We start from the raw sequence: 27759 nt of genomic DNA, 5'->3' as shown, positions 1-27759 counted from the left end.
GAGCCGGCACACCATCTTGCGGAAAAAACGTGGGCCGGGAGAAGAAAAGCAGAAGTTCGAGAGAGGAGGCTTGACGGAGACTCAAGAAACACTACTTCGGCTAATTCGGCTATATATTCAATGGAGTTCACTTAGCTAAATTATTTAAGAAATGCCGGTCTCTTGTCCATATTTTCCCATCAAGAAACGGATGCGCACTGTTAGGTGAATGCAGGTTGTGTTTTTGTTTAATGGAGTCAGATAACTAATTCGAACAATTTGGTAAATGGTACATTACAATATTTAAAATCTAATAGGGGTCAAAAAACGAGTCGTTAGCCGGGACGGGAGATCAAAACGTGGTCGCGGTAAAAAACGGGTCGTAGCTGTCAAAAAACGTGTCGTAGCTGGAGACAAACGGGGAAATCAGGAACGGACAGGTGGAAAACGGGTGAAAAAGCGTGACCAACGGGAGTCACAGTCAAAATGCTTTCCTTGTAGAAACAGAGGTTTGCTGACGGACTGACAACAGGCGAGTGAAAGGACGGAGCTTAAGTAGGACGGGGAACCAATCAGAAAGCCAGCAGAGGCTGGCGCCAAACGAGCGGGCACAGGTGAAATTAATCAGTCATCATGACAACTTTATTTGATCAACTTTTTACTTTTTCCATATACAGGGTCTAGCTAAAGTATTGGCTCCCCGTCGTATCGTCACATTTCAGGCTTTACACTCAAATCTAAGAAACCGAAAGTATTTTCTATGAAACAACTTCACGTGAGACACAATCATGAAGTTGTAATCATAAATTATTTCTACATTTGATTTTATAATTACAACAAAAAATCTCAGGCCACACGAAAGCAGATGTTTCTTTGATTTTGTTGGGATTTATTGGGGCTGTCTTTACAGAAAACATAGCTTGAGACAGTTGCAGAAGCACCGTGTGCAACCGTATATATTTTCATGAAAATTGGTTCAGCCGTTTCGGGGCCTATGGGTCGGATACAAGGCAAGACATGTTTATTATTTGTATAGCCCTTAATCACAAGAATTCTTAAAGGGCTGCACAGACCACAGACTATTACAGACTACTGACTATTATTAATAATAATAATAATAATTTCCTTTGTATTGTCATTCTTTGTAACAATGTACACAGAACGAAATGTCGATACACCTGACCCATTGTAGCGAGTCGATGCAGCCGCAGCCAACAGAGGGCGCCGCCATTATACCAATTAGGTATGTCTCGGCCGAGGCGCGAACCAGCGACATTATTACACCATCCTCTACAAACATACACACACACAAATCGGTATTTATAAAGTAGTTTATAAATAGTCACCATCATGTGGACGTTGTTGGAAAACAAAAACGTGGCATAAAAATGTTACATGGAAATAAGATTCCAAACAACAAACAAAAGTACTGTACTATATAAAGGTTTTTTTGTTTATTCTATAAATAACTTCCGTACTGTCAAATTAAAAAATAGTCTTGCTGCTATATTACACTGTTATTTTTACTTCAGATGATATTTTGGCACCATCATATGGAGGTTATTGGGATAGCAAAAAAACACCCCTTCCTTTAGCATTTGGACAAGTCCAACTTTGTCAAAACCCGAGAAATAGAAACCTTAATTTATTTATTCCTTTACCATCCTTCCGCAAGTTGGACAAGTCCAACTTAGGGCAAGTCCAACTTTGTCAGCGATAGAAAAAGCATCTTCCTTTGCCTTTTGGTGCTTTTGTAGGTCTAGAGCGATTGTTTGACACGATGGCTTTCTGAGAAACTTGTAATTGAAGAAGATTTGCGCTTGCGGAATGTAGATTCATCAAGCTGTATTATGCATGGTGTTGGGAATTAATTATCAAAAAGTACCGTTTACCTAATTGTTTGAATTAGTTATCTGACTCCATTAACCAAACACAATCTACATTCACCCAACAATCTATGCGCGCTTGTTTCTTGAGAGAAAAATGAACAGGAAATCCGACATTTGTACACGGGGGCAGATTGATTTTATTAACAGAAGAACTAAGTGTACTCCATCAAAGACGGCCAAAGTGACGTTGGAGTCTGTTTGAAGCCTTCTTCTAAAGTCCTTTAGCTTTCTCTTATTGGCCCGCGTCTCCCCGCAAGATGGCGTCTCGGCTCCTGCCATGGGCGTGCCAAGGAAGCCCCCTGGGCTTCATAATTTCATCCACGAGTGCCTTGATGTCTGGCTTCCCAAAACAACAACGCCTCCACTAGTCCTGTTATCAAAATTCTCTAGACAAAATATTATGCATTTCGAACAGCCTGCCCTGACCTTGTACATTGAACTAAAGCCCACTCAGTGAAAATCTTCATTGCATTATGAGTCAGTCGTATGAAATCCTTTATAGTCAAATGTATAAAATCCTTTAATAGGATGCATAAGCAGACTCAGGCAGAAAAGGGGCAGAGCCCTGTTTAGCCAATTATAATGCAGTACATAATGCACGATGCAACAAAACTGAGAAAGTAAACCACGATACAGCAAAGGTTTACTGAATAGCTTCATCTATAAGATGCATGCAATGAGATATTGCCTGTATAACCTTGATACTCCTGGCCGCTCTGTCCCCCCACCCCCTCTGCTAGGGGTTTTTGACAAGTTTGATTTACCCGGCGTTTAGTAAACGTGGCTTCTTCAGGCCAAGGCACACCTTTCCATTTTGTGTCAGAAGATCCAAGATGAGCGCAGGCTGGGAGAGAAGTTGGCGGTGTTTGTGGATGCTGCTGATTTATGGCCTTTGCCTTGGACGGCCGTGTCTTCCCGTACGTTTGTAGATACGGCAACAAACTATTTTTTTTTTACGTGACATCATTTTTCCGACGTGCTCCTGAACCCGCACGGTAATACACGCGTGAGTCTTTTGAAAGCTAGGCTGCCAGTGGGATCCAAGGAGATCTATTGTTGCTTTACAGCGCTTACCTTGGCTTTTATGTGTCTAATTTTGTTAAATGGTCATCAAACATTTAAAACCCACTTAACACATTACTAGAAAAAGCATCAACTCCTTGGCCAAATCTCACTCACTTGTCAAAAATGTAGCATTTTGTTTTTTCTTTGACTTGTTGCCTTGGTGACTGGTTTTCAAACAGGCCTTCAACTATAACCTGTCTTTTATGAAAAACGTGGTGTGGTACAGGAAAGCAGTAAAATGGCACATTACCTCAGACGATGATCATTTTGGGAAACATTAAAAACAAAGAGACAAACTACTTGCTAGCCGTTAAAGCGAAATAATGGGAAAACAGAATCAAATAACTCACTTTTACTGTTTGTGGGATTTTACTTTACATCAATGTTTCTCAACTTGTCTGACTTTAAGACCAACCACCCAATCGTATTTACAAGCCCCGACCCAAATCATTAATAATGTCAGCTGTAAAATTGATTAAGAAAATATTGTGCCGTTTAAACCAGAGATAGTATAATATATTCAGGTGCTCCTAATATAAATATTCTCTTTAAAGGGAAAGTGTCTATATTTTGGCGCCTCGTAACGGTAGAATTGTTCCATTCATTAAAAAAACAAAACGAAATTGATTTAAGCAATGAGAAAAATACTTGTAATAGATAGATAGATAGATAGATAGATAGATAGATACTTTATTCATCCCCGCAGGAAAATTCACAATAATACATATGGACAATAATTTTATAAATACTCCAAAAAAGGCTTGGCAAAAATGAGAGGAAAAATGGTGTGTGTTGGTCACTTTTTACAGTAGTCTGTTTTCTTCTTTGTGCATTTTAGCACTCGTTTTTGGTTGCACTACACTTTACAGAGACATCGCACGGCGTCATTCGTTGAGCATATCATCATCATCATCATTATTGGGAATACACAGTACAAGTCACAGTTCTTCACTAATTGTGGTCCATTTACGTTCACAGTTCAGAAAATATCAAAATTAACCTGTTTATGTACACTAGCCTCATTGCTCTGCTATTGGTGGACATCATTTTATTGACAGGCGGAACAAATATTACGCTATGTGATCCTATGACATTCTATGGCAGGCCAATCTGAGACTGAGTTTCTTTGATCAAAAACAACAATAGGTCAACAGTCCAAATGATCCCCCTTTATAATGCTACAAAATGAGGATTGAGGTACAAAGTAGAAAACGCCATGGATTCGAAAATGAGCACCATTACAACAAAGCTGTGGGGTCAAGCAATCTTAATGCAAAGTCATTCAATTAAACACATGTCCTGAACTCTCTGTAATCAATGTGTTTATAAGACATGCAACACCATCTGCTTTCTTTACACGAGGCTCCCAAACAAGTTGGCATTCAACCTCCACGGACACGTCACTGCGCATCGTGAACAAATAACTCAAGATTTGCTTCAATTAGCGGATACAAGTTTGAATCCACTGCAGTGAATTCAGGTCATTGTTAGGGCGTGTGTTTTCAATACACATTTTGTCAGCAGAAAATAGGCATCGAGATTCCGTCCAATCATCACAATAGCAGAGCCGAACAACATTAAGTGTCAATTTTTATTTAGTGTTAAAGTTTTTATTTAACTCCACAATTGTTGTAATAAATCCTTGAATTATTAACTCGTCTAATTATATGGTTACAAATCCCGTTTTTTTACCCAAGTGACCTGGGTTTGACTCCTGGAAACAAAGTTTTTGCTTATTGTAGAAAACCATAACCAATACAAAGGACTCTCCTTAATCGGGCATTGTTATGGGTCTTGAACTACACAGGGTACGGTACAACGTTGCTTTAAAAGTGGCCTAGGTAATTACCTACTCACTGATACGTACTTTGTAGTGTAATCACAATAGGGTGTTTAAAACGTAACGCATGAAACAGACTTATCCAAATTAAGAAATAAATAATTGTTAAAATTACCTCGGACATTCGTCACAGCCCCTCCCCGTTGACCTGTTGCCCTATGGAAGCACTACATGTCCCTTAAAACAAGTACAAACAGGCTCAGAGACAATTTCTTCCCAAGGGCCATCACCATCCTAAACAAGTGTGTGAATATATTTGCAAACAATGTTCACTGTGTTGTTATCAATGACAATAAAGACAATTCATTTCAATCCTATCACAATTAGTATGGGATTTCTTGATCACTATGCTGAGTGAGGCATGCAATTCTCTTGCCTCATGGCAGGGAACTAAAGAGAGAGACTGACGATTCTGATTTGGCGTACTCCTCAGCAACAAACAATGGAATTATTGAAAATATTAGCAAGCTAAAAGCAAGTCGAGGTGTGCCATTCAATATTTTTTGTCATATCTTTTCATAGATGTCTGCTTTTATATTTAACCATTTAACCAATCACATTTCATTCATTTTTTGTTGTTAGGCTAAGAACTCTACCTGGCGGCCTTCACAAAAAATCCCGAAGCCCATGGCCCGTAATATTAGTCGAAAGGATGGTAAAACAATAAATAAATAAAGGTTTCTATTTCTCGGGTTTTGGCAAAGTTGGACTTGTCCAAATATTAAAGGAAGGTTTTTTTTTGCTATCCCAATAATGTCCACATGGCTCATGTGCAGTTGTTTCATAAAAAATACTTTCGGTTTCCTAGCTTTCAGTTTGAAGCCTGAAATGTGCCGATATGACGACAAGTTCTTGGGGAGCCAATACTTTTTTTTGAAAAAAATAAAATAAAACAAATGTTATAGAATAAAGTACTATTATTTGTTAAACAAATGCTTAAGTCTGTATATTGGATTTGTTCTTTGGCTTTGATCTATATTAGAGTATTTATTAAGTAAAAAAAGCTTTCTATTTTCTCGGTTCCAATCTTAAAGCCGGTTCACCAACAATCATATTCAGACTGGAGTTAAAGGCCTAAGTGTAAAATTCATGGCACAACACTATTATTTTGTAAATCTGACTGTGGCTCACAACACGAACTTCACAACATGTCACTGTTTTTGACCACAAGCTCAGTGCAAATATCTTTAGAGATTCCAATTTAACTATTCTGATTCAACAAGGACATTATGTGTTGGACTGATAATCTGTGGGCGGTACCATTCAGTCATCTAGATTCTTGTTTATATACACTTCTGTTATGTCGCACAAGATTAGTTTTACTTGGTCGCTGCATGCTAATCCCACTCTTTCTTGGCGTGAAGCCAATATTTAGCCAAGTTTTTTTCTTTTCTTTTTCTAAGACCAACTATGTGGGCCAACTCTCTTGCATTCTGTCACATGAGTCCAGACACAGAGCGGTCCTCAAGTGTGAAAACCTCAAAAACAAAACGGTCCAACCGGCCTGTTTTTAGACTGCTTGCAAAACATCCAAGTGGGAAAGGAAAAAAACCTGAAAAGGGAGAAGGAAGTTTGGGAGAAAAAAAACTCCATAATAGGTCAGAGAATTGTAACATGTTGTGTGCCATTTCGCCAGGTTTTATGCACTTTGCATATGATTGCATTCCGATTAGTCGAGTCAGGCAGGGCATATGGCTTTAGAAATGAAACACATAATACTGCGGGATTATTTGTTTGGCTGGTTGCTAGCTAAGCACATCCTATTATTCTGGTAGATTTGTAAGGAGAACTGTTCTTTCACTGGCATTTAACAAAGATATGTTAGGAGAATGATACACACATAAACACAAACACTTTCTGAGTCTGCCTTTTCACAATGAGCATATTCGTAGGTTGAGAATTTGTTCTTACATAACAAGGGCCTTACCTACTGGGAGCTGACATTGTCCGCCACTTTGCTGTTAAGGATCTACAAAAACCACAAAAAGGATCGGCAAATAAAATGATGAGTAAACGGGTGTGTTTTGGTTACTTTCATTCTACGTACTTTCTATCATTCATTTAGCTTTTTAGCACTTGTTTCCAGTTACACTACACCACATATAAACATCGAGTGGTCAAATGATACACACTGTCAAGTTCCAGATGTTTGCTTTTATATTTAAGCATTCAACCAATCAAGTCAATTCATGTCAAGTCATGTTTTTTTTGTAAAGCCCTGAATCACAGAGAGTCTCAAAGTGCTGCACAGACCACAGACCATTGCACACTACAGATTCACCATCCCTTGATCTAAAACCTACATGAGGGCAAGGAAAAACTCAAAAACCTCACATTTTATCCATTAGTTGTTGTCAGGCTAAGAAATCTACCTGAACGCCTTCACAAAAAAACCCTAAGGTCTGTGGCTCGTAAATAACATGATTGCTCATTGCCCTCACCTGTGCCTGCTCGTTTTGCGCTGGCTTCTGCTCGTTGCCTGATTGGTTACCCTCCTATTTACACTCAACGCTTCCATTCCCTCCTTGTCAGTCCGTCAGCGAACCTTCGCACATGCAAGGCAAGCACTATTTGACTCTGGCTCCCATCTGTCCCGTCCTTACCTGTATCCTGCTTGTCTGCCCCTGGATTTCCGATCGTCTCCGGCTCCCTGACTTGTTGGTTGAGCTAATAAAATTTCGTGTAGGCGTCTATAGGCTAGCTTTGATTAAAGTACTCCAAACTCTGATACGGACATGTTATCTACCCTGCGATAGAATGGTACATGAAATTTGAAAAAACGCCAAAAATATCATGCAATTATAAAGACAGTTGTTCATCTGTTTCTTCAAAATTATCTTTATTTTATTTATAGAAAGTGCAAGTGGTATTGACTAAAGTTGAGTACAGTAATCCCTTGTTTTTCGCGGCGGTTATGTTCCAAAAAGAACCAGTGATAGGCAAATCCGTGAACTAGGAACCTTTTTATATTTTTGTACAATTATTATACAATTAAAAACGTATTCATTGAAAGCAAAGAATAAACCGTTTTAAAGGATAAAGTATTTGTTTAACAGATAAAAGTACTGTATTATGTTTAATTTTATCTTTGTTTTTCATAAATAACTGCTGTACCATCAAATAATAATAAGCGAGTAGACTGTTTAGCCAATTAGGATGTAGAACACAATGCACGATGCAAATCCGTGAAGTGGCAAAACCATGAAAGGTGAACAGCGTAAAAGCAAGGGATTACTGTACTCAAAATTGTATTGGTATAATTGAAAATGGTGGCTAAAATTTGCAATTTATTAAATATCAGTGGTATCAAACATAAGGCCCGCGGATGGGGACCGGCCCCTAAGAAGGTTTATCAAGGCACACGGGATTTTTGTGATTCATAAACGCTTTGTAAATGGAATGTACATTGAATTTCAACATTTTCCTAATGTTCTTGTGCTTCTTTATATTACAATAGAGGAAAAACGTGAAATTCTGATTTTTTCACGATTATTAATCAAATAATTCAGCCCACTTGACATCTACCAAGGGCATATTTGGCCCACAATGGAAAATGATTTTGACACCTCTGATGTATATCTATGCACAACAGCTAAAAATCCAACTTGTTGTACGCGTTGCGGGGCCGCTATGCGCTGCAGTGCCAAATATATTATTAGAAAACGGACCTAAGTCATGCAAGTCCTAAATTGGATGTTACCGGTATTATATAGGGACGTGTGAGTAGTGATACCAGATGTTTGTATTGGTAAAAGCTTTATTTTTAAAGGTGCTGATATTAGCTGATGACTAAATTGGCCCCTGAATATTTGGTAGTTTGGTTGACACTCAAACTAAGGAGAGAAGACATCAATGAATTTTGAACTTGCAAAGACAACAGGAGAAGACAGTAAATGCTAAATTCCAAATGTGATGCTTAAGGCCCTTTTCTGAGCCCTCTTTTTCATTAAGTCTATAAGGTTACGAAAAGCGAATCCACCTTAAATGATGTGGAAATCAAAGAACAGCAAATATTTTGGACAATAGTGATAATGATGTAAACAAGTGCATAATATTTAAAGTAATGATAAACAGTTAAGTCTAATAGTAGAATTGCATTGGCGCATTGGTATCCTTTGCAGGCGTCCAATATTAACAACAGAATAAACCTATTAGCTGCCGTTCAATGTAGGGTTTCTTCTTTTTCTTCTTTTCTTCTTCTTCTTCTTCCTATTATTATCATTATTATTATTACTATAATACAATCTGGAACTAAAGATCAGTGGAAAAATAGCCATGATTATATATTTGGAGGAATAACCAAGGAAAACACAATCTTTGCTTATCATAGGAAGATTATGTTGAATATGTTAGCAAATAAATACAAAGACAAAACATGAACAAATTTATCCTTGGTGGAGGTAACAAAGCATGAATCATAACATTTTAAAAGGTTGGATAATTTACACCTAAAGTCAAAAGGGATCATGAAAAAGTTGTAGTTAATGTAATAAGAATTTTCACGGTACTATAGCTTTTATACCGCAACAAAAATGAAACAATCAGAAAGATTCATATTCAATCCAAAATATTTGATTAAAATTCAATTATTCAAAAGTACTTCCAAAGTACTACAGAAAACAAGCAGGTGTTGATCCAAAACAAGATTAGTGGAGGTCTGTTTTTTCGTTCTCGCCATCGATCGTGACCTGAATGATTTGGAACGTTAATGTGACTTTCGGGTCATAAAGCAGCGCCAGACGTTCCCTGCAGATTACAACCACATGGTCTCCATTCATTTACCATCCTCTCTGGGTGCGATGAGATGGAATATATTGTCTGTGAGATTGATGAAAAATAACCGCAATGTTCCCCCTCCCCCCTCTGCCACCATTAGGGAAAGCAATGCACCTTTAATGCTGCGGATCGGGTGAGAAATCTGACCTTGCCCGGGGGCTGCGGCGTGTTTCAGTTTAGGGTTTGCTGAGTGGGACCAGCCGGGGGCCACAACATGAAAGGCGCTTTGTGTCGGCCGGCAGAGATGCTCCATGCGAGTCTAATCAGGACCAGAGAGAGCGCCGACAGACCCGAGAATGTGCTAGACACGTTTATTTGCCGGGCGTTAGCCGCTATGAAGTTAACATTTGCGTTTCGTCGAGACTGATGTCGATGGTCTCTATTCATTTATAAACTTACAGTGCCTAGTGAAAGTATAGGCAGGTTTGGGAAAAAAGTTCAAAACAGGAATGGGATACAATTAGATTTCACAACATCTACACATCTCCCGGGGAACCGTGTGAGCAATAAAATCAAAATGGAGGGAGCACAAAACCGGTGCAAACCTACCAAGACCTGGCCCAAACAAGGAGAAAACTAATCAGAGAAGCAACTAAGTGACACATGACATGCTGGCATACACAGTTGAGGTGGGACAATCTGTGCAGAAGACATTTATTACTTGTACTCTACATTAATCTGTGCTCGTTGTCAATAAGTTAAGGTTAGTGTTCATGACTCCACTATAGCAAAGATACTGGCCAAAAAATGGCAACCATAGGAAAGTTCCCAGGCTAAAATAACTGCTGTCACAAAAGAACACAAATAGTCAGTCGTCTCACATTTGCCAAAAAGCATCTTGATTATCCCCAAGACTTTTCGAGAACCATTCTGTGGACTGATGAATCAAACATTGAATGTTATGAAAGGTGTGCAGCCCGTTACATCTGGCATAAAAATGGCACAGTATTTGCGAAAAAGAACATAATGCCAACAGTTAAGCATGGTGGTGGCATTGTGATGGTCCGGGGCTGCTTTTTTGCCTCAGAACCATGACAACTTGCTGCGGTTGACAGAAGAATGAATTCTGGTGTTTACCAGAAGATCCTGAAGGATAATGTCCGCTTATCAGTTCGGGCCCTCAAACACATTCACTCATGGATCAGGCGGCAGGACAACGATCCTGGGTTTGACTCTTGGAAACACACCAGTGAGTCCACCTCTGAAAAAAAAGTCCTAATGTAATTCAAATTGAAATGTTTTGGTGTGACCTTAAACAGGCAATTCATGATAGAATACCCTCCAATATGGCAGATTTGAAACAATTTCGCAAAGAGGAATGGGCCAAAATTCCTCCACAGCGTTGTGAATGACTAATTACCAATCATTTTCAATATTTGATCTTCAATATCACTGCCAAAGGGGGCCCAACTCGCTATAAGGTTCAGAGGACAATTACATTTTCACATTTTGAGCCTTAGTGAATGGAATCAACATTTCAAAATGGCATTTTGTATTTCTTTGGGTTGTCTCTGTGTGATATTGAAACTAGTTGGATAATCTGAAACTTTTGTGAGTGATAAATATGCAAAAAGACTCATGAAATCATGAAGGGGGCAAATAATTTTTCACGGCGCTGTATATCAGCAGTGACAAACTACACATTTTTCCCCAAGGATTTGTCACGATTACCTATTGCCCTCACCTGTGGCCGCTTGTTGGGCGCCAGCTGCTGCTCGTTGCCTGATTAGTTTCCCTCCTATTTAAACTCAACGCTTCCATTCAGTCCTTTTCAGTCCGTCAGCGAACCTCCGCACATGCAAGGCAAGCACTATTTGACTCTGGCCTCCGTCTGTCCCGTCCTTACTTGTATCCTGCTCGTCTGCCCCTGTCTTCCCGTTCGTCTCCGGTTCCTTGACTTTTTCTTCCTTCATCCTCGCTCCGATCTCCCACCCCGGCTACTCGACCCGTGTTTGCCCACCGACCACGCTCTGATCTCCCGTTCCGACTACTCGACTCGTTTCTGCCCCTCGACCATGCTCCGATCGCCCGTCCCGGCTACTCAGCGCGTTTCTGCCCATCCACCACGCTCCGAACCAGTGAGCTCCCTGCTCCTCCTGCCCAGCGATCGCCGGATTGCTGGCGCTTGCTTTCCCATACCTGACTTCTCAGCTTCCGCAGTAAAGTTCGTTGTGAAACGTTGCGCGTTTGGGTCTAGCAGCTGTTCTGGTTCCGACAGGGATTACCGTATGTGTTTTATACTTTAATTTTGTTGAGTATAAAAAAGGCATTTCTATTTTTTTGTAAATATTTCAAATTATGTTTCCTGTGTTTTCCGTCGGTGTGTCTCACATAAAAAGCAAAGATTATTCTTGTATAACATAGTTTATTTTTAGTTGCACTGAGAAGTCAATATTTGAATTAACATTTTGTTGTGAGTTATTCAGAGATTCTGAGTGACATTGACATTAAAGTTGCACGATATTAACAAGTTCAAAGTTTAAATGAGTTAGACAACACAGCGACATCTTGTGGTAGAGTGAAAAAAATAAATGCTACTATGATTTATTAGAATAATGGATTTTTTCTAAATTATTGATTGATTATAAAAAGGAAAAAATAAAAAAATAAGACAAATATATATATATATATATATATATATATATATATATATATATATATATATATATATATATATATATATATAGCTATAAATTGTAGCCTGGTACTTAGCTAGAAAGATAAACAGTTAAAAACTAAAAGGGAGTTAGATAGCCAGTAATAACTAGTAATAACTTTTTTTCAAGTTATTACTAGCCTGAAACAATCCGACCCTCATTAACTATTTTATGGCTATAAAACATTTATTAAAACTACAGCTGCAACACATATAAAAGCCTCAATATTGACGACGGGCATTTGGCACAATCGTTGAGGTGAATTACTGCCCGCTATGTTTGTCAAAGCAGTAACGTTTTTTACACCTTCCAAATTTGAACAAATTTTAAATTTGATTGGCTGAACCCACAGTGATATCACAGCGATGTAGTGCAGCAGGGCCGCCTTTTCAAAACCTATTGAAGGCCTATGGGCAGATTCCTGAGGCAAGCTACAAGTAATCCTTAAATGTGATCGGTTAATTGCTTAGCACATGCACGGGAGAAGCATTGAAAGGGAGATAACAAAAACTCTGAATTCCTTTCTATAATGTTTTTTGTGGATTTATTTTGGCCAAGCACGATAAAAAAAAACCAGCATCAGTCATTAATTAACAAGTATTTATGCACAAAATATAACTAACATCACATTATTCAGATTTTTCAGTTTTCAAGCCAGCAGAGAAGGCCCCACGGGATAAAAATAACAAATAAAACCAGTTTGCAATTTTATATGTTAATGAAAAAATTACGTGTTTGTCTTTGCTTGGATTTTTTAAATCATCACTTAGCGCATCCCTAGTGGTGAAAGAAATAGCCACTGCACAAACATGTCTATGTATGTTTGGTTCAAAACCCAGGAGGAAAAAGTGTTGTATTTTGAGCAGAGTATTTTGTGTAAAGATCAGTATAATGGTAAAAAAAACCTAGTAAAAATAACATTTTTAATCCAATTTACTGTTCCTTCAAACAATGCTTCAATGGGGACTCGTACAATATTTTCCTATTTTGTAATCACTTCCTTCGTCAACTAGATACCTGTTGTCACTGTTTTCCAACTTTTCTTCCCCTTATCACCAACTTTCTTGGAACCCATAATTTCCGTAAGAACAAATAAATAAAACAAACCAAATCACAATAAAATGAGATGTGGTCCCTCTCTAACACATTTGAAATGGCTTTAATTGACTGATTGAGCACGTCATTATTACTATCTACAGTGTAATTGATGTTGAGTTTTTTTTTTTCTTAGCATTATTTTACCAAGTGCAAAGGCCCGCGACCCACAGAAAATGTGTCCGCAACCCACCAGTTGAGAAACACTATTCTAGATAGTTCTCCTGCAACTGAAAAGAAACTCCTGGCTAATGAAAGAAATATAAAACATTGTTAAGGCTTATTGCAGTAGCAGGTGGGCGCTATATTACTACAAGTGAGCCCAGTTACAATATCCAGAAATTGGCCATCACACATATTGGCGGTTACTGTTGAATATTAATTTTCAACAGGCAAAAACAAATTCCTTAAAAAATGCAACATTTCTTTGTTGTTTCTCAAATGGCTAAAACTCCAAAACACTGGCAGCAGATATAAGGTGCCCGCTTCCCGCAACCTTTTATGATTGTGATGTAACGAAATGCTGTATTTGCCCCCGCACATGGTTCTTTTGCAGAGACAGCTTGTTGGAGGTGTTGAGACTTGGCATTGGAGATAATACTGGGTGGCGGTGAAGGAAGTAGGCGGTTTTCTGTTGCGTGGGAGGCAAAATATCACCATATCGCCCGTGTCTTGTGCGGGAAATATACTGTTGAAAATGCGAAGATCGCTTGAAACTGAAAGTTTTGATGATTTTCCTGTGAGACACAAAAATGAGTACTGAATAGGGGTGGGTGGGTCGATACTAATGTTGATATTATTGATATTCAGCAAGTTCTCTATTGTCCTGGCACCGATAATTTACTTTTGATTTTTTTCAAAGCACCACTTCTCTCTGTAGATTGCCCAGGACCACTCTCTCTCACTCAGCCTTCTCTGCAACTCTCTAAATCTATGCCTGGGTTGGTGACTGACAGGCACATTTTCATGATTACTTCAATAGCCCCTGGCGGCACAGCAGAGCAGTGGTTAGCGCGTGCGTGGCACAGTTCTGAGGTCATGGGTTCAAATCCAGCTACGAGCCTTCCTCTGCGGAGTTTGCATTTTCCCCCCGTGCTTGCGTGGGTTTCCGCCGGGCACTCCAGTTTCCTCCTACATTACAAAAACATGCATTTTCAGGTCAATTCACCGGTCCAAAATTGTCCCTAGGTGTGAATGAGCCAGTGGGTTGTCTGTCTCTGTCTCCTCTGCCCAAAGATAGCTGGGATGTGCTCCAGCACCCCCGCGACCCTACTGAGGATAAGCGGTGCAGATAATGGATGGATGGGACAAAATGAGCCTACCTTGCCACTGGCTGGTCTGCTGCATGCCTGGAGCCCATACCAGCCATCTCCGGGCAGTGGGCAGGGGACACCCTGAACTGGTTGCCAGCCAGTCGCAGGGCACACAGGGACAGACAGCTCATTCGCTCATTCACACCTAGGGACAATTTAGACCAGCCAATTCACCTGAAATGCATGTTTTTGGAATGTGGGAGGAAACCGGAGTGCCCGGAGGAAACCCACGCAAGCACGGGGAGAACATACAAACTCCGCACAGGAAGTCTGGAGCTGGATTTGAACCCACGACAGGTTCCCGAGACATTAACTGTGCCGCACAAGCGCTTCGTTGTGTTTCGTTTATCGTAATTATAAACTAACTAAAGGGGAACAGCCTCAATTATCCAATGATCATGTTGTTTCCAAGCGAGATTGGTTTTTATCGATACTACCTTGCATTAACTTGGATCGAATCGATACCAAAATTCCCCTAGTACCGAATCAGGAACAAAACCTTTGGAATGATAGAAATCGTGTGCATGTAAATTATAAAATCGTTCTAAAACTTGCAATCATATATCATATTTTGACAGTATAGTTTAGCTACTGAAATGGAATAAATGAGGCCTCTCGCTATTTTTGAATGATTAGAAGATGAATGAATTTCCACTGACAGTCCGGAGGGTAAAAGACAACAAGACATTGTTGAATGTTAATTATATCATTTATAATCATCATTGAGGGATTAAAATGACAATCCCCCAAACCACAAACTTGAGTAAGTGTTGTATGAAGTCAGATTCACAAATCTGCGGTGAAAGAGTCGACCGCACCATCCATCAAAACAGAACGTGGATTGGAAACCCGTGACCCGTGGGTCGCAGAGCATCTGATTCAGCATGCCATTCATTTCTAAAATGCCGTAAAACCCACAGGGAAAAGAATCCTCTGGTAAAGACACAAAAAAAGCTGAACTCAGATAAATACAAGATATTCCTATTTAAGACATTAGGTACAGGTCGACTTCATACAATTGGCACAGATGAAAGGGAAAAAGTTTTCAGAATTGTTTCTTAAGAGCACAGGTCAAAGGTAAGCAAGAGGTCTGGCATGTTTGTGTTTACAAAGAAAACGCCACAAGAGGAGACGTTATCCAAATCTTCCATTCCAAAGCAAACATCCTCACAGCGGGCGAACACAGTGAGGTGATCCCCAAGGAAAGTACAATCCATCTGCTTGATAACTGTTTGGAATCCCCTTGGATTAGTGTTAATCCACTTAATCCGTCTTTCCTGAGGAAAAAAAACACTCTTTGACCCGTGCGAACTGCCCCTAATTAATGAAGTTCGGACCTTTGCAGCCCTGTGCTTACCATCCCCGCTGCTTGTCCTACTTTAAAGCCCTACCTAATTCAGTAGGCCTAGGGGCCAAGCATAACATGTATCGTAACATAAACCACCACTAAGCATCTACTTAAGTCATTTAAAGTGATATTGAGTCTTATTCTGCGCCTTCCAAAGGTACAAAATGTCATTGGTTAAAAGAAGAATTTAAAAAAATGGAGTAATCAGCAAATGTACATGAACAATTATATAAACGTTCCTTTTTTTAAATACTCATAGGTCAATTAACCACCACTAAGTATCTATTTATATAATTTACAGTGATATTGTGTATTATTTATTGCCCCCCAATGGTATAAAACTTCATTACAAAAACAAAGAAAAAACATTTGAGTAATAAGCAAAAATACATAAACTACCATAAAAACGTTCCATATTTAAATACTCGTTGGTCAATTAACCATCACTAAACATTTACGAGAGTAATTTAAAGTCATATTGTGTATTATTTAGCGACTCCCAATGGTATAAAGTGTCCTTGATTTAAAAATTTATATATATTTGAGTAATAAGCAAAAATACATGAACTACCATATAAACGTTCCTTATTTAGATACTCGTAGGTCAATTAACCAGCACCAAGCATCTACGAGAGTAATTTAAAGCGATATTGTGTATTATTTATTGCCTCCCAATGGTATAAAACTTATTTCATCATTTGAGTAATAAGCAAAAATACGTGAACTATCATATACACATTCCTTTTTTGAAATACTCATGGGTCAATTAACCACCACTAAGCATCTAATTAAGTTATAAAGTTATATTGTGTATTATTTATCGCCGCCTGTGTCAGAACCAGAACAAATGGTAGACCCATATGTGTAACGTTTCGCACAAAAGTTTATTGGGATATCGAGGTAACTAACGGCAGCGATCCAGTGCTCGCTGGACAGGGGGAGCAAGCGGCTCATGGGATCGGAGCGTGATCAGAATGCGGAAGTGGATTTGCCGGAGCGGGAGATCGGAGCGTGGTTAAATGCTCAAAAACGGATCGTTAGCCGGAGCGGGAGATCAGAGCGTGGTCAATTAGACAAAATGGGTCGGTAGCCGGAGCGGGAGATCATAACGAGGTCGAAGGGCAAACATGGGTCAGTAGCAGGAAACAAACGGGAAGTCAAGAACAGACGAGTGGGAAACGGATGAAGACGGGAACAAAGGGGAGCTAGAGTCAAAGTGCTAGCATTGCGTATGCGGAGGGGTCGCCGGCGGACTGACCAGGAATGACTGGAGTACTGGGAATAAATTGGATGGGAATCAATCAGGCAACTAGCAGCAGCTGGGGCCAGACGAGCGGGCACAGGTGAGTGCAATGAGTAATCCTGACAGGCTAATGGTGTAACGCGTCATTGATTTAAAAAATATATATTTTAATAATAAACAAAAATACATTAACTATCATATCAGTGTTCCTTATTTAAATACTTGTAGGTCAATTAACCACCATTAAGCATCTACTAGTAATGTAAAGCGATATTATGTATTATTTAGCATGAACTATCATGTAAACGTTTCATCTTTTTAATAGTCGTATGTCAATAGTGTCACGAGACGTGGTGGCGTGGAAGGGGACCGGACCAGAACAGAGGCAGGAGGCATGAAGGGAGAACTCAAATGCGTTGACGATCCATAGGTTTTATTTAATAAAATAAAAGTCGCCCAATACTCCGAGGCAAAACAGAACAATACAGAGTTCCTCCGGCACGAACTCAACAGGACAAGGCATAACAGACTAAAACAGGACAAGGCATAACAGACCGGGATTGTGAATAATGAGTAGTAATGAACCCGCAACCGCAGAGCCCACCATGCAGCCTTAAATACAGATCCACCATTAGTGGAACTGCTTTCAGCTGTTGCCCAGGGGGCGGGGCAGACTGGTCACCAAGGCGACCGTGACAGAGCCCCCCTCTTAAGGGACAGCTCCCGAGGTCCCAAAAAAGAAAAAATTACAACCTCACGCCCCGGAATGGTTCGACGCTCACGATTGGGGCAACCCCGCTCCCTCCTCCGAACACGCAGGAACGGGGAGAGGCAGGCGCCATCTGCGTCGGGCGGATCGGAATCGGCGCTCGGCAGGGGGGGGTCCGGCGGGCAAGCTGGACAGGGGATAACAGGCAGAACCGACGAGAACAGGACAGATAAACAGGACAGGCTAAATAAGAAGGGTCAGACTCAGGACAGACCAGATTCAAAAGAGTCGCACTCAGGACAGACCAGATTCAAAAGAGTCGCACTCAGGACAGACCAGATTCAAAAGAGTCGCACTCAGGACAGACCAGATTCAAAAGAGTCGCACTCAGGACAGACCAGATTCAGAAGAGGAGATTCAGACAGGACAGGCAGATTCAGAAGTGGAGATTCAGACAGGACAGGCAGATTCAGAAGTGGAGATTCAGACAGGACAGGCAGATTCAGAAGTGGAGATTCAGACAGGACAGGCAGATTCAGAAGTGGAGATTCAGACAGGACAGGCAGATTCAGAAGTGGAGATTCAGACAGGACAGGCGGAATCAGAACAGGCAAAACAGGAGCAGCGGAGTCGGACTGGCACGCAGGCAGCGGAGTCGGACTGGCACGCAGGCAGCGGAGTCGGACTGGCACGCAGGCAGCGGAGTCGGACTGGCACGCAGGCAGCGGAGTCGGACTGGCACGCAGGCAGCGGAGTCGGACTGGCACGCAGGCAGCGGAGTCGGACTGGCACGCAGGCAGCGGAGTCGGACTGGCACGCAGGCAGCGGAGTCGGACTGGCACGCAGGCAGCGGAGTCGGACTGGCACGCAGGCATCGGAGTCGGACTGGCACGCAGGGGAGACTGAATAGCAGGCAGTCGGCACGGGAGTCGGGCAGGCAGGCATCGGAGTCGGAGTCGGCCCGACGGGCAGCGGAGTCGGAGTCGGCCCGACGGGCAGCGGAGTCGGAGTCGGCCCGACGGGCAGCGGAGTCGGAGTCGGCCCGACGGGCAGCGGAGTCGGAGTTGGCCCGACGGGCAGCGGAGTCGGAGTTGGCCCGACGGGCAGCGGAGTCGGAGTCGGACTTGCACGCAGGGGAGAGGGAATAGCAGGCAATCGGCACGGGAGTCGGGCAGGCAGGCGTCAATTCTTCCTGGGACCCCATTCGAGGCACAGCAAGGGCCACGACGGGCGGGGCCGTGGTTCGAACGGGCAGGGAAGGCCAACTCAGTAGGCGCCTGCCAAACTGCGCTCTCCAGCTCTCCCCAAGTCGCGCTGGGATCGTTCGCTGAGTTCAATTGTTGGCGGGTTCATTCTGTCACGAGACGTGGTGGCGTGGAAGGGGACCGGACCAGAACAGAGGCAGGAGGCATGAAGGGAGAACTCAAATGCGTTGACGATCCATAGGTTTTATTTAATAAAATAAAAGTCGCCCAATACTCCGAGGCAAAACAGAACAATACAGAGTTCCTCCGGCACGAACTCAACAGGACAAGGCATAACAGACTAAAACAGGACAAGGCATAACAGACCGGGATTGTGAATAATGAGTAGTAATGAACCCGCAACCGCAGAGCCCACCATGCAGCCTTAAATACAGACCCACCATTAGTGGAACTGCTTTCAGCTGTTGCCCAGGGGGCGGGGCAGACTGGTCACCAAGGCGACCGTGACAAATAGCTTTAGATTCTCAACAACAATCAATTGTTAAAAACGTTGACAAGGAATTTCATCATTGATTGATTTATCATAATTCGCTAGTTACTAGACACTTAATTTAAAAGTTACTCAGTTAGCTCTTATATTACTGAAACCAAAAAGGAGTGAGTTATTCCAAAAGTAACTATGTAGTTACAAATTAGCACATAAAAATTGACCCCTGAAACTGGATGAAAATAGCCACATATAAATCAATCTGTGGAAGCCATGAAACGTTCATATTTCTTGGCTTATGCAATCTTGAGAGCTTGAAAAAGAACACTTAGTCGAGACACTCCATATCAATTTTGTCTCTGGCCTTCTTACTACATCAAACATCTTCTTTACCATGTCTGGGTACTATCTAAGACATTTTCTTTTTTATGTCCCAGGCTTGGTGCATTGTAAAAAATAATTTACAATAAAGAAAAATAAATACATTAAAATTTAAGCACACTTTTCATGTTATACTCATTGATTTATTTTAGGTTGTTGTAGAAGCCATGGCCCCATCCCACACACTGCCTACCATTTGCCTCTGGTGACAACCCAATATGCACATATAAGCAGACTCCCTGATCTAAGTATTTTGTTTCACAGTTGTAAAATAGGCTTGGATGCAAGTATATATCAAAGGAGAATACCTACATGAGGACCTATTTGAGTATTCTCATACTCTGTGCTTGAGACAGTGCAACTATAGCTGTATTTAGTTGGATTTTGTAGGTAAATATATAGTATGTACAGTATGTGACTCTATAATTAACCATATGCATTGGAAAGATAGCAGAGTAACCTAGTGACGCACAAAGTAGTAACAACAGTAAAGTTACAACATTTTATTTATAACGCATTACAGTTCTTCTTACTGAACGGACTAATCCCAACACTTTGAGTTCAAGTGATTCCAATATGAATTCCCCTTTTTCTTATAACAATGGTCAGATGTGATTATTTTATTTATAAATTTTCAGTTTTTTAAATTCTGTTTCTGAATATTCCAATGTAAAAAGTGTCAAGAGGGGATCAAAATAATCTCTAGCTTTTTCCCGTAAGCCCCTTTTTCCTTTCTTTTTTCATTTCAAATGTATTGTTAAGTTTTGGATTTCGAATTGATTGTAACCTTGCATATGGAATAACAGAGAAAAAAACATCAAATGTTAACAAAAACAACGAAATCTCTATATACGAAAACGCACAAATTCTTTTGGGACAATCAAGACGAAGACAACTTTGTCGGTGAGAACAAACGTATGCACACAAGACTTTCATCTCTGAACTTCTAAAAGAGGCCAGGGAGGAATCCAGTTTGTACCTGAACATACTTTCTGCATCAAATAATCAGAACATTCTATTTTTATGGCCCCATAGGATGGCAGGTGTATTCTTTTTGGAACTTTTACACTTTCATGTGTGTTCCCTGTCCATCTAAATAACAAGAAATGTTCCTGTTAAAAATGTCTACTTTGGTTTCCAAGTGAATTCAACCTTTAACCTTTCTCCCGTCTCTATGGCATCGAGACCTTTTGGACCAGAAGGTTGAACTGTGAACTTTTGATCCCTGAGATGTTTTAGTTAATTATCTGTTTGTATTGTTAAAAACTGATATTAGGTTATATTTGGTTCCAAAGGGTTTTCAACGATATTTCCTTGTTCAATTATCGGTAGCTACTGTGCGTAAAATGTTAATAACTCATGTTGTGAGTCCACTAACAACTTGATTAATGAAAGTTGAAGAATGAAAAATAATAACTGCATTTTTAGAAAAATGGGTTTGGACGTGCACCAAAACGTAAATGAATGAATGAATTGGTTGAATCAATTAATTGAATTTATTTTGAGTTTACATAAAAAGCTCCAAAAAAAACTTTAGATAAAATAAAAACTGAGAGACACAAAAAGAGCAATTTTATTAAAATCAAATAAACAATACCAATGAACCTTAACTTATACCCATCATCCAGAAAATCAATCAATAAATAAACCAATATCTTATCATGGTTTCTTTTAATATAATCAATTACCCTTCAAATACTTTTCGGGATTAGGTATCTTTCATTTTTGGGGGAGTTTATCTCAATGCTCAACAGTAAATATTCAGTATGTGTTTTAATTGTCTTTCATGATGAAAGCCTCTCTTGAATTCACCTAAATTCATAGGTGACAATAATTTGATTTTTACACTTTTTCTCCCCAAATATTTTTGGTATTACCATTCACACAAACCGGATGATGATCTTTTTTTTTTATAATCATTTAATTATAATTTTTAAAAACATTTGCATGTCAATAGAAGTGGTTATTTTGAAGGTATAGTGCCTAGCAAAATAACTTTTTATATTGCCAAATTTCAGGCTTTAATTTTGAAGCTAAAAAAACTATATGTTAAATATTTTCTAAGAATGAACAACATGTGACACACAATTGTGAGGTGGAAGAATAATACTTACAAAAAAAACACCGAGTTGACTCCTGAAGTTCCCCGATGACTTCTGAATGATCCATTGTCGACCTAATTGACTGAAAATGAAATATAGAGTGCACTTGTGTGTCATTAAATTACAGTTTAAATGAACGTTATCTGTGATGGGTTCTGAAGTTTGTAAAATGAGACACTGGAGAAAAGACAGCATTCTGAAGACCAAAGAACACACCAGGCAGATCCGTGATAAAGTTGTGGAAAAGTCCAAAGCAGGAATAGGATACAAGAAGATTCTGCGACATTCACACATCCCTTGAAGCACTGCGCGAGCAATAATATCATCATGAAGAGCACATAAAACCACTGCAAACCTACCAAGACCTGGCCCTCCCTCTAAACCAGGGGTCGGGGAACCTATGGCTAACGAGCCATATATGGCTCTTTTCATGTGTACGTCTGGCTTGGAAATAAAATAGAACAAGCACATATATGTATTGAATTGTTACAAGCCAAGCCGAACTCAGTTCGTGCAAAACCGTGCCGCTCCTGATCTTCCAACGTGGTTCGGCTGTGTCATTGCTGCTATGGACTTTTTGGTCTATTTTAAAGGCTTGAGGCATTGTTGCTGTCATGCACTTTCTCGACAAATTTCAACATATTTATCTACTGTATTGTATTGATGTTCACTATCTTTTGTGTACTGTTACCCAATGCTAAATCTAATACACCCTGGTCGTCCTCGAAGGGGGATTACCAGTTGGGAGGCCCCTTCTCAAGGTTTCCTATTTTCCTTTTTCTGAGGTTTTGAGTTTTTCCTTGCCCGCATGTTGGTTGAAGATCAGGGGATGGTGTAATAGTAACCTGTCCAGTCCTTTGGGACATTTCGAGCATGAAGGGCTATACAAATAAATTGACTTGACTTAATGAATCAAAATCATCACACAGGCCAAGGAAAACCTTTTCAGGGGGCCGGATGTGGCCTGCGGACCTCAACTTCGATACGTATGTTATAGACCAGGGGTGGCCAACCCGGTCCTCAAGAGCCGCATGTCCTGCATGTTTTTGGAGTTTCTCTGTTCAAATACAGGTGATCCCAATCACCTGGGTCATTATCAAGCTCCCGCACAGCTTGCAAACAATCTTAAAATTTGCATCACCTGAGAAACCTCCAAAACATGCAGGACATGCGGCTCTTGAGGACCGGGTTGGCCACCCCTGTTATAGACTATTGCAAATTTAAGGGTGATTTTGATTATATAGACGGCACAACATTTTAGAACCATGTATTGGTATAATTCCAAATACAACTTCAACCACAATAAGGCATTCTAAAAATAAACGCCTCTATCCTTATATGTAATGGGATACACGTTGACCCCAGTTTCATTACATTGAGCAGGTGTTCCTAATGTTGTGGCGGGGAGAATACATATTATCTAATGATGCATGTGTGTGTATAGTAAAAGCTCATTTCCAAGCCCTGATGATCACAGGCCCCATTGATTGTAGCATTGAAAAGCAGGCCCATTCTGCCCGTGGCATTCCGAGGCGTCTGGACGTGTTTAAAGCGCTAACTTTCAAGTTTTTTTTTTCCTGAAACGATGGTATGAAGATGAATGCTGATGCAGTGGGCATGTGGTTCTCATTAAAAACAAACATGATGTCAAACACAACGAGAGCGTGGACGACGGCGCAGCGCTCCGTCATTTGGGAAGATTTAGGCAAAAAACAGTCCAAAACAAAAGTGAGTCATTCAACAGTTACATTTTGCACACTTAACCCAAACCATAAATAGTAACCTGTACGGATTTAGCATTCATCTCGTTCAGTTTGCACGTTTGTGAGTCATGCCTTGCTTCTTGCATCCAAAAATGGATGTAAACGAGTGATAGTAGTACCCGCAGAATTACCACGTCACCTAAAATTTAGTTTCTTGTTTGTGCTTCAGATTCTAATCTTGAAACATTTTTTCTAATATGTCAAGGCATTGAACCCAATTCATTCTGAATGATTCTGATGAAAACTGGCAATCAAATGAGTTTTTTTAAAAAAGGTCATACCTTCAAAATCAGATTCTTGCCATTAAATTTTGAACAATATTTGTTCTAACGGCGATAAAGATTACATAAAATAAAACTAAAAATCCTGATCAGTAACCTATAGTTGGATACGAGACCAATGAGAAGGGAAATTAAATTGGTGGATTTTCTCTAAAAATTAAGGCAAGCAGGGACATTAAGTTAGTTAAAAAATAATTTGTGCACTTGAAAATAATGCAGAATACTCTCGAAACCCCAAAAACATAGCACCTCGCTAACTACCATATATAATAGAATTTAAACCTTCTGTGCATGGCAGGGCACAGGAACTTTTTCGACCCAAAGAACCGTAAAAGCAAAATATTTCGATTTTTTTCTTTGAGAGAGCCACACCAAATTTATCAGGACAAAATGCCACAGATTCGTCAAACCTGCTCTCCAGTTTAAAGCTAAATCTTCTACACACACATTTTATTTCATTTTATCCGTGTGATGTTGGATGATTTAAAGTTTTATAAAATAATAATAATGCCAGAGCCTGTGTCCAACATCAATATATATTTGTCTCCATCTCGCAGTGACTGAACAGTGTTGAGGCTCATTTTGTCCTAAATATTGGTTTAAAATAACTCACGAGCAACTTCCTTTTGTAAAAATGTCACAAAATACTGCAAACAAGAAGGATACCAACGTATTTACCTTCGGCCCAGACAGCACTTGGCGAGAGAGAAGGGTGTAGGTGCACAGCTCTGCCCCTACCTATCACTCATCCAATCAAATGGCTCTGGGTGAGTTTTCAGGTGTTGATAGTTTGTTTTGAGGGTTTCCATTACAAAGTGTCAACACAGTGAACATACATCGTTTAATGAGCTTTAATATAAAGGATTCATTAGCCAAAACAGGGTATGTTCGTGTAACACTTTGGCTTGAACGATATTTCAGATTGTGTCCTATACAGTATATACTGGGCCAAACCCTTACCGTTATTAACATTGCTTAAGCTTTGCAGGTTCAACAATTAGCTCCGCACATTTTGATGATTGGAATGAAATATTGAAGATTTGCCCACTCATAATTTTATCTCCAAGCCATATGTACTCATGAAATGAGCCATATCTGGCTTGCCAGAAATAGGTTCCCGACCTCTGCTACAGAGCATACAAGCCGACCCACTAAAACTGTTTTAAAGTAGCCACCTTCCAAAAGAAATACAGTATGTAACTAAAATAGTAATGGACTAACCATTTAAATGTGTAGACAACAAAGATTCTGACTGCTAGTGTATGAAGTAGTTCAGATCAAAGTAGTGAAGTATTACCTAGGCTATCGCGATTATTGGCGGCGAAACCCCAGCAAAACGGGAAAATCTGCAAAGTAGAAACCTTTATTTATTTATTTACTTATTTATTCGCTTGTAGAGACTATGCCCCCAGCCGACTCCACCAACTCCAGCCTAGAGCACCTGGGGTCAATGGCGACCAACAAGGACGAAAGCCACAGCCTCGTCTCCCAGCCAGGAAACATAACAAAACCAAGCCAGGGTTCTCCTTTTCCTGATTCGTCAGCTAAGGGATGCAACAGAGAGAAGGATTTTTTTTTTGCTATGCGGCCAGTATATTTTTATACTATTGATCCTCGCAAAGGTAATTTGCAAGCAGGAGCCTCTCCTCCTCTTTACGGATTTTATTGATTACCTTGTTGACAGCCTAGATAAAGGCTATATACGTTTAAGGTTGTTAAACGTGAGGCTCTGGTTGCCTCTAATTTAAAGCAACCTGCCCATAACTTTCGAACACCGAAATCTAAAGACAGCCTTAAAATCTCTTTTATTCGAAAATGTAGTCATCGTATGTAGTGGAATACATGTTATCATTTTCTATTTATCATATAGTCTCCAATGAATTTACCCTTTTTAAAAATTGATTTTCACAGCAAATAGTCCGTTTTTTTTACTTTAATGTTTTTTTTTTAATAATTCCCAATTGTTTTACTGTATCTTATGAGACTTGTCTTTATTCAATTTAAAAACCAAAATCAAAATCAAAAGCAAATTAGTATTGTATTTATAATTTCAGAAAAACAAACTAAAGTGAGACAAAACTAAAAACTAGGAACAGTTTGTGCCTTATCATATTTTACTACACAGGTTAAAATATAGTAAAAATATTGTTGATACTTAAAATAAGAAAATGATCTGCCACAGGAACATTTTCGGCAGGGTAATCATACTGTTTTTAAACATATTCATGAACTAAAATTTCTTTACTAATTGGCCGGCAGGGCATTTTACAATCAAAAAATAGGAATTACGGCAAACAGAAATTCCATTTCATGTAACTTTAAATAAAAACTTTATTAGGTGGGGGATCATTTATGTATCTAGAATAATAGTGGTATCAGTAGCTCCCTGGCATCAGTGACTACTCTGTTGAGTACTTAGTGCTATTGTTTTTCTTGTTTTTCTTGCTTCTACATTACAGTAATTTCTTGTTTTTGAGTTCCCAAAACACCCCGCGATAGTCAAAACATACAAAATAGAAAATATTATGTATTGATTTATTTATTTATTCATTTATTGATTACTCGAGAACAAACCCGATTTACAGGTTCAAGTATTTGTTTAACACATTTAAGTAAGGTACTCTGTAAATGTTTCTTTTTACAAATAATGCTTACTATCACATTATAATTTTAAAAATAATCTTGCTGTTTTATTGCAAAACTGCATGGATTAAGGACCAGATCCACTTTACTTTACATGTTATTTTGGTGCTATCATGTGGCCGCTATGGAAAACTGCATTTCCAGTGCGGTTTTGTCCAAAAAGAAACCACATAATTCTTTATTTTGAAAATTTTGAAAAAGCCTCAGAGAGCCACTAGGGGAGCGCCAAAGACCCTCATGTGGCTCCAGAGTAATACTAGCGGATAAAAAGGTTTGTTGCCGATAGAAAGCATCTTATTCTGTTTAGCCAATCAGAATGCAGAACACAATGCTCGATGAACATCTGCGAAGTAGCATAATCGTGATAAGGATACCGGAATATAGCAAGGGATACAGCAACGCTTCTTCTTCTGAAGAATGAGCCTGTTGGATTGCTTGTAACACTGCCGCCTACTGGTCATTTTTTTTCATTGTCTACAATTTTAGAAATGCTTGGCCCATCAGTGAATATGAAACGTTCCAGTTCACTTTAGAGTGAAAAAAACAACGTGTTTGATGTATTTATTTGTCCTGGGTTGGCAGTTACTAAGTATTCAATGACGTGTTCATACCTCAATGGGAGTGGATGCTTTAAAATGGTTTCTAAAGCCAATCAAAATGGAGGCCAAGCTTGGACCTTTGACTGCATTTATTTCAATTGAGCATTCAAGCAGCTGTCCCTTAAAGTGTTTGTAAGGTGTGTTTGCTGAAACTCATTAAATTTAACATCCAGCAGGCCAAAATCAAAAGTCAGATTCAGGAAAAAACCTTTGTTTAATTTTCCAGAGCCACAGTTTTTTGAGAATCTCTGTGTTTGATTTACTGCAGCAATGATGTGAATAATAAAGGTTCATAGTCATGAAGACATCAAGCGTTGAGGAGAGATAAATCTTGTAACTTGATGTGAGCTTTGACGCTTCCCAGGACAACTTGGATTTTATGAT

At 39.8% G+C, this 27759-nt stretch overlaps 1 long non-coding RNA gene across 1 annotated transcript; it reads right to left on the bottom strand.

Moving 5' to 3' along the window:
• Window positions 1–13183: 13183 nt before the first annotated feature.
• Window positions 13184–24907, bottom strand: LOC148353154 (uncharacterized). The gene is made up of 3 exons (XR_015852772.1): window positions 24812–24907; window positions 22102–22171; window positions 13184–14038 (listed from the first exon to the last, which is right to left on the bottom strand). It is a non-coding gene; the product is annotated as an uncharacterized LOC148353154 (long non-coding RNA).
• Between the last annotated feature and the right edge of the window lie 2852 nt (window positions 24908–27759).

This window comes from Urocampus carinirostris, chromosome 14 (genome assembly GCF_059441175.1).
Source record: "Urocampus carinirostris isolate Australia breed hairy pipefish chromosome 14, RoL_Ucar_1.0, whole genome shotgun sequence".
NCBI classification, from domain to species: domain Eukaryota; kingdom Metazoa; phylum Chordata; class Actinopteri; order Syngnathiformes; family Syngnathidae; genus Urocampus; species Urocampus carinirostris.
Note: the sequence above shows the minus strand (reverse complement) of the source record. Positions and strands in the feature narration are given on the sequence as shown.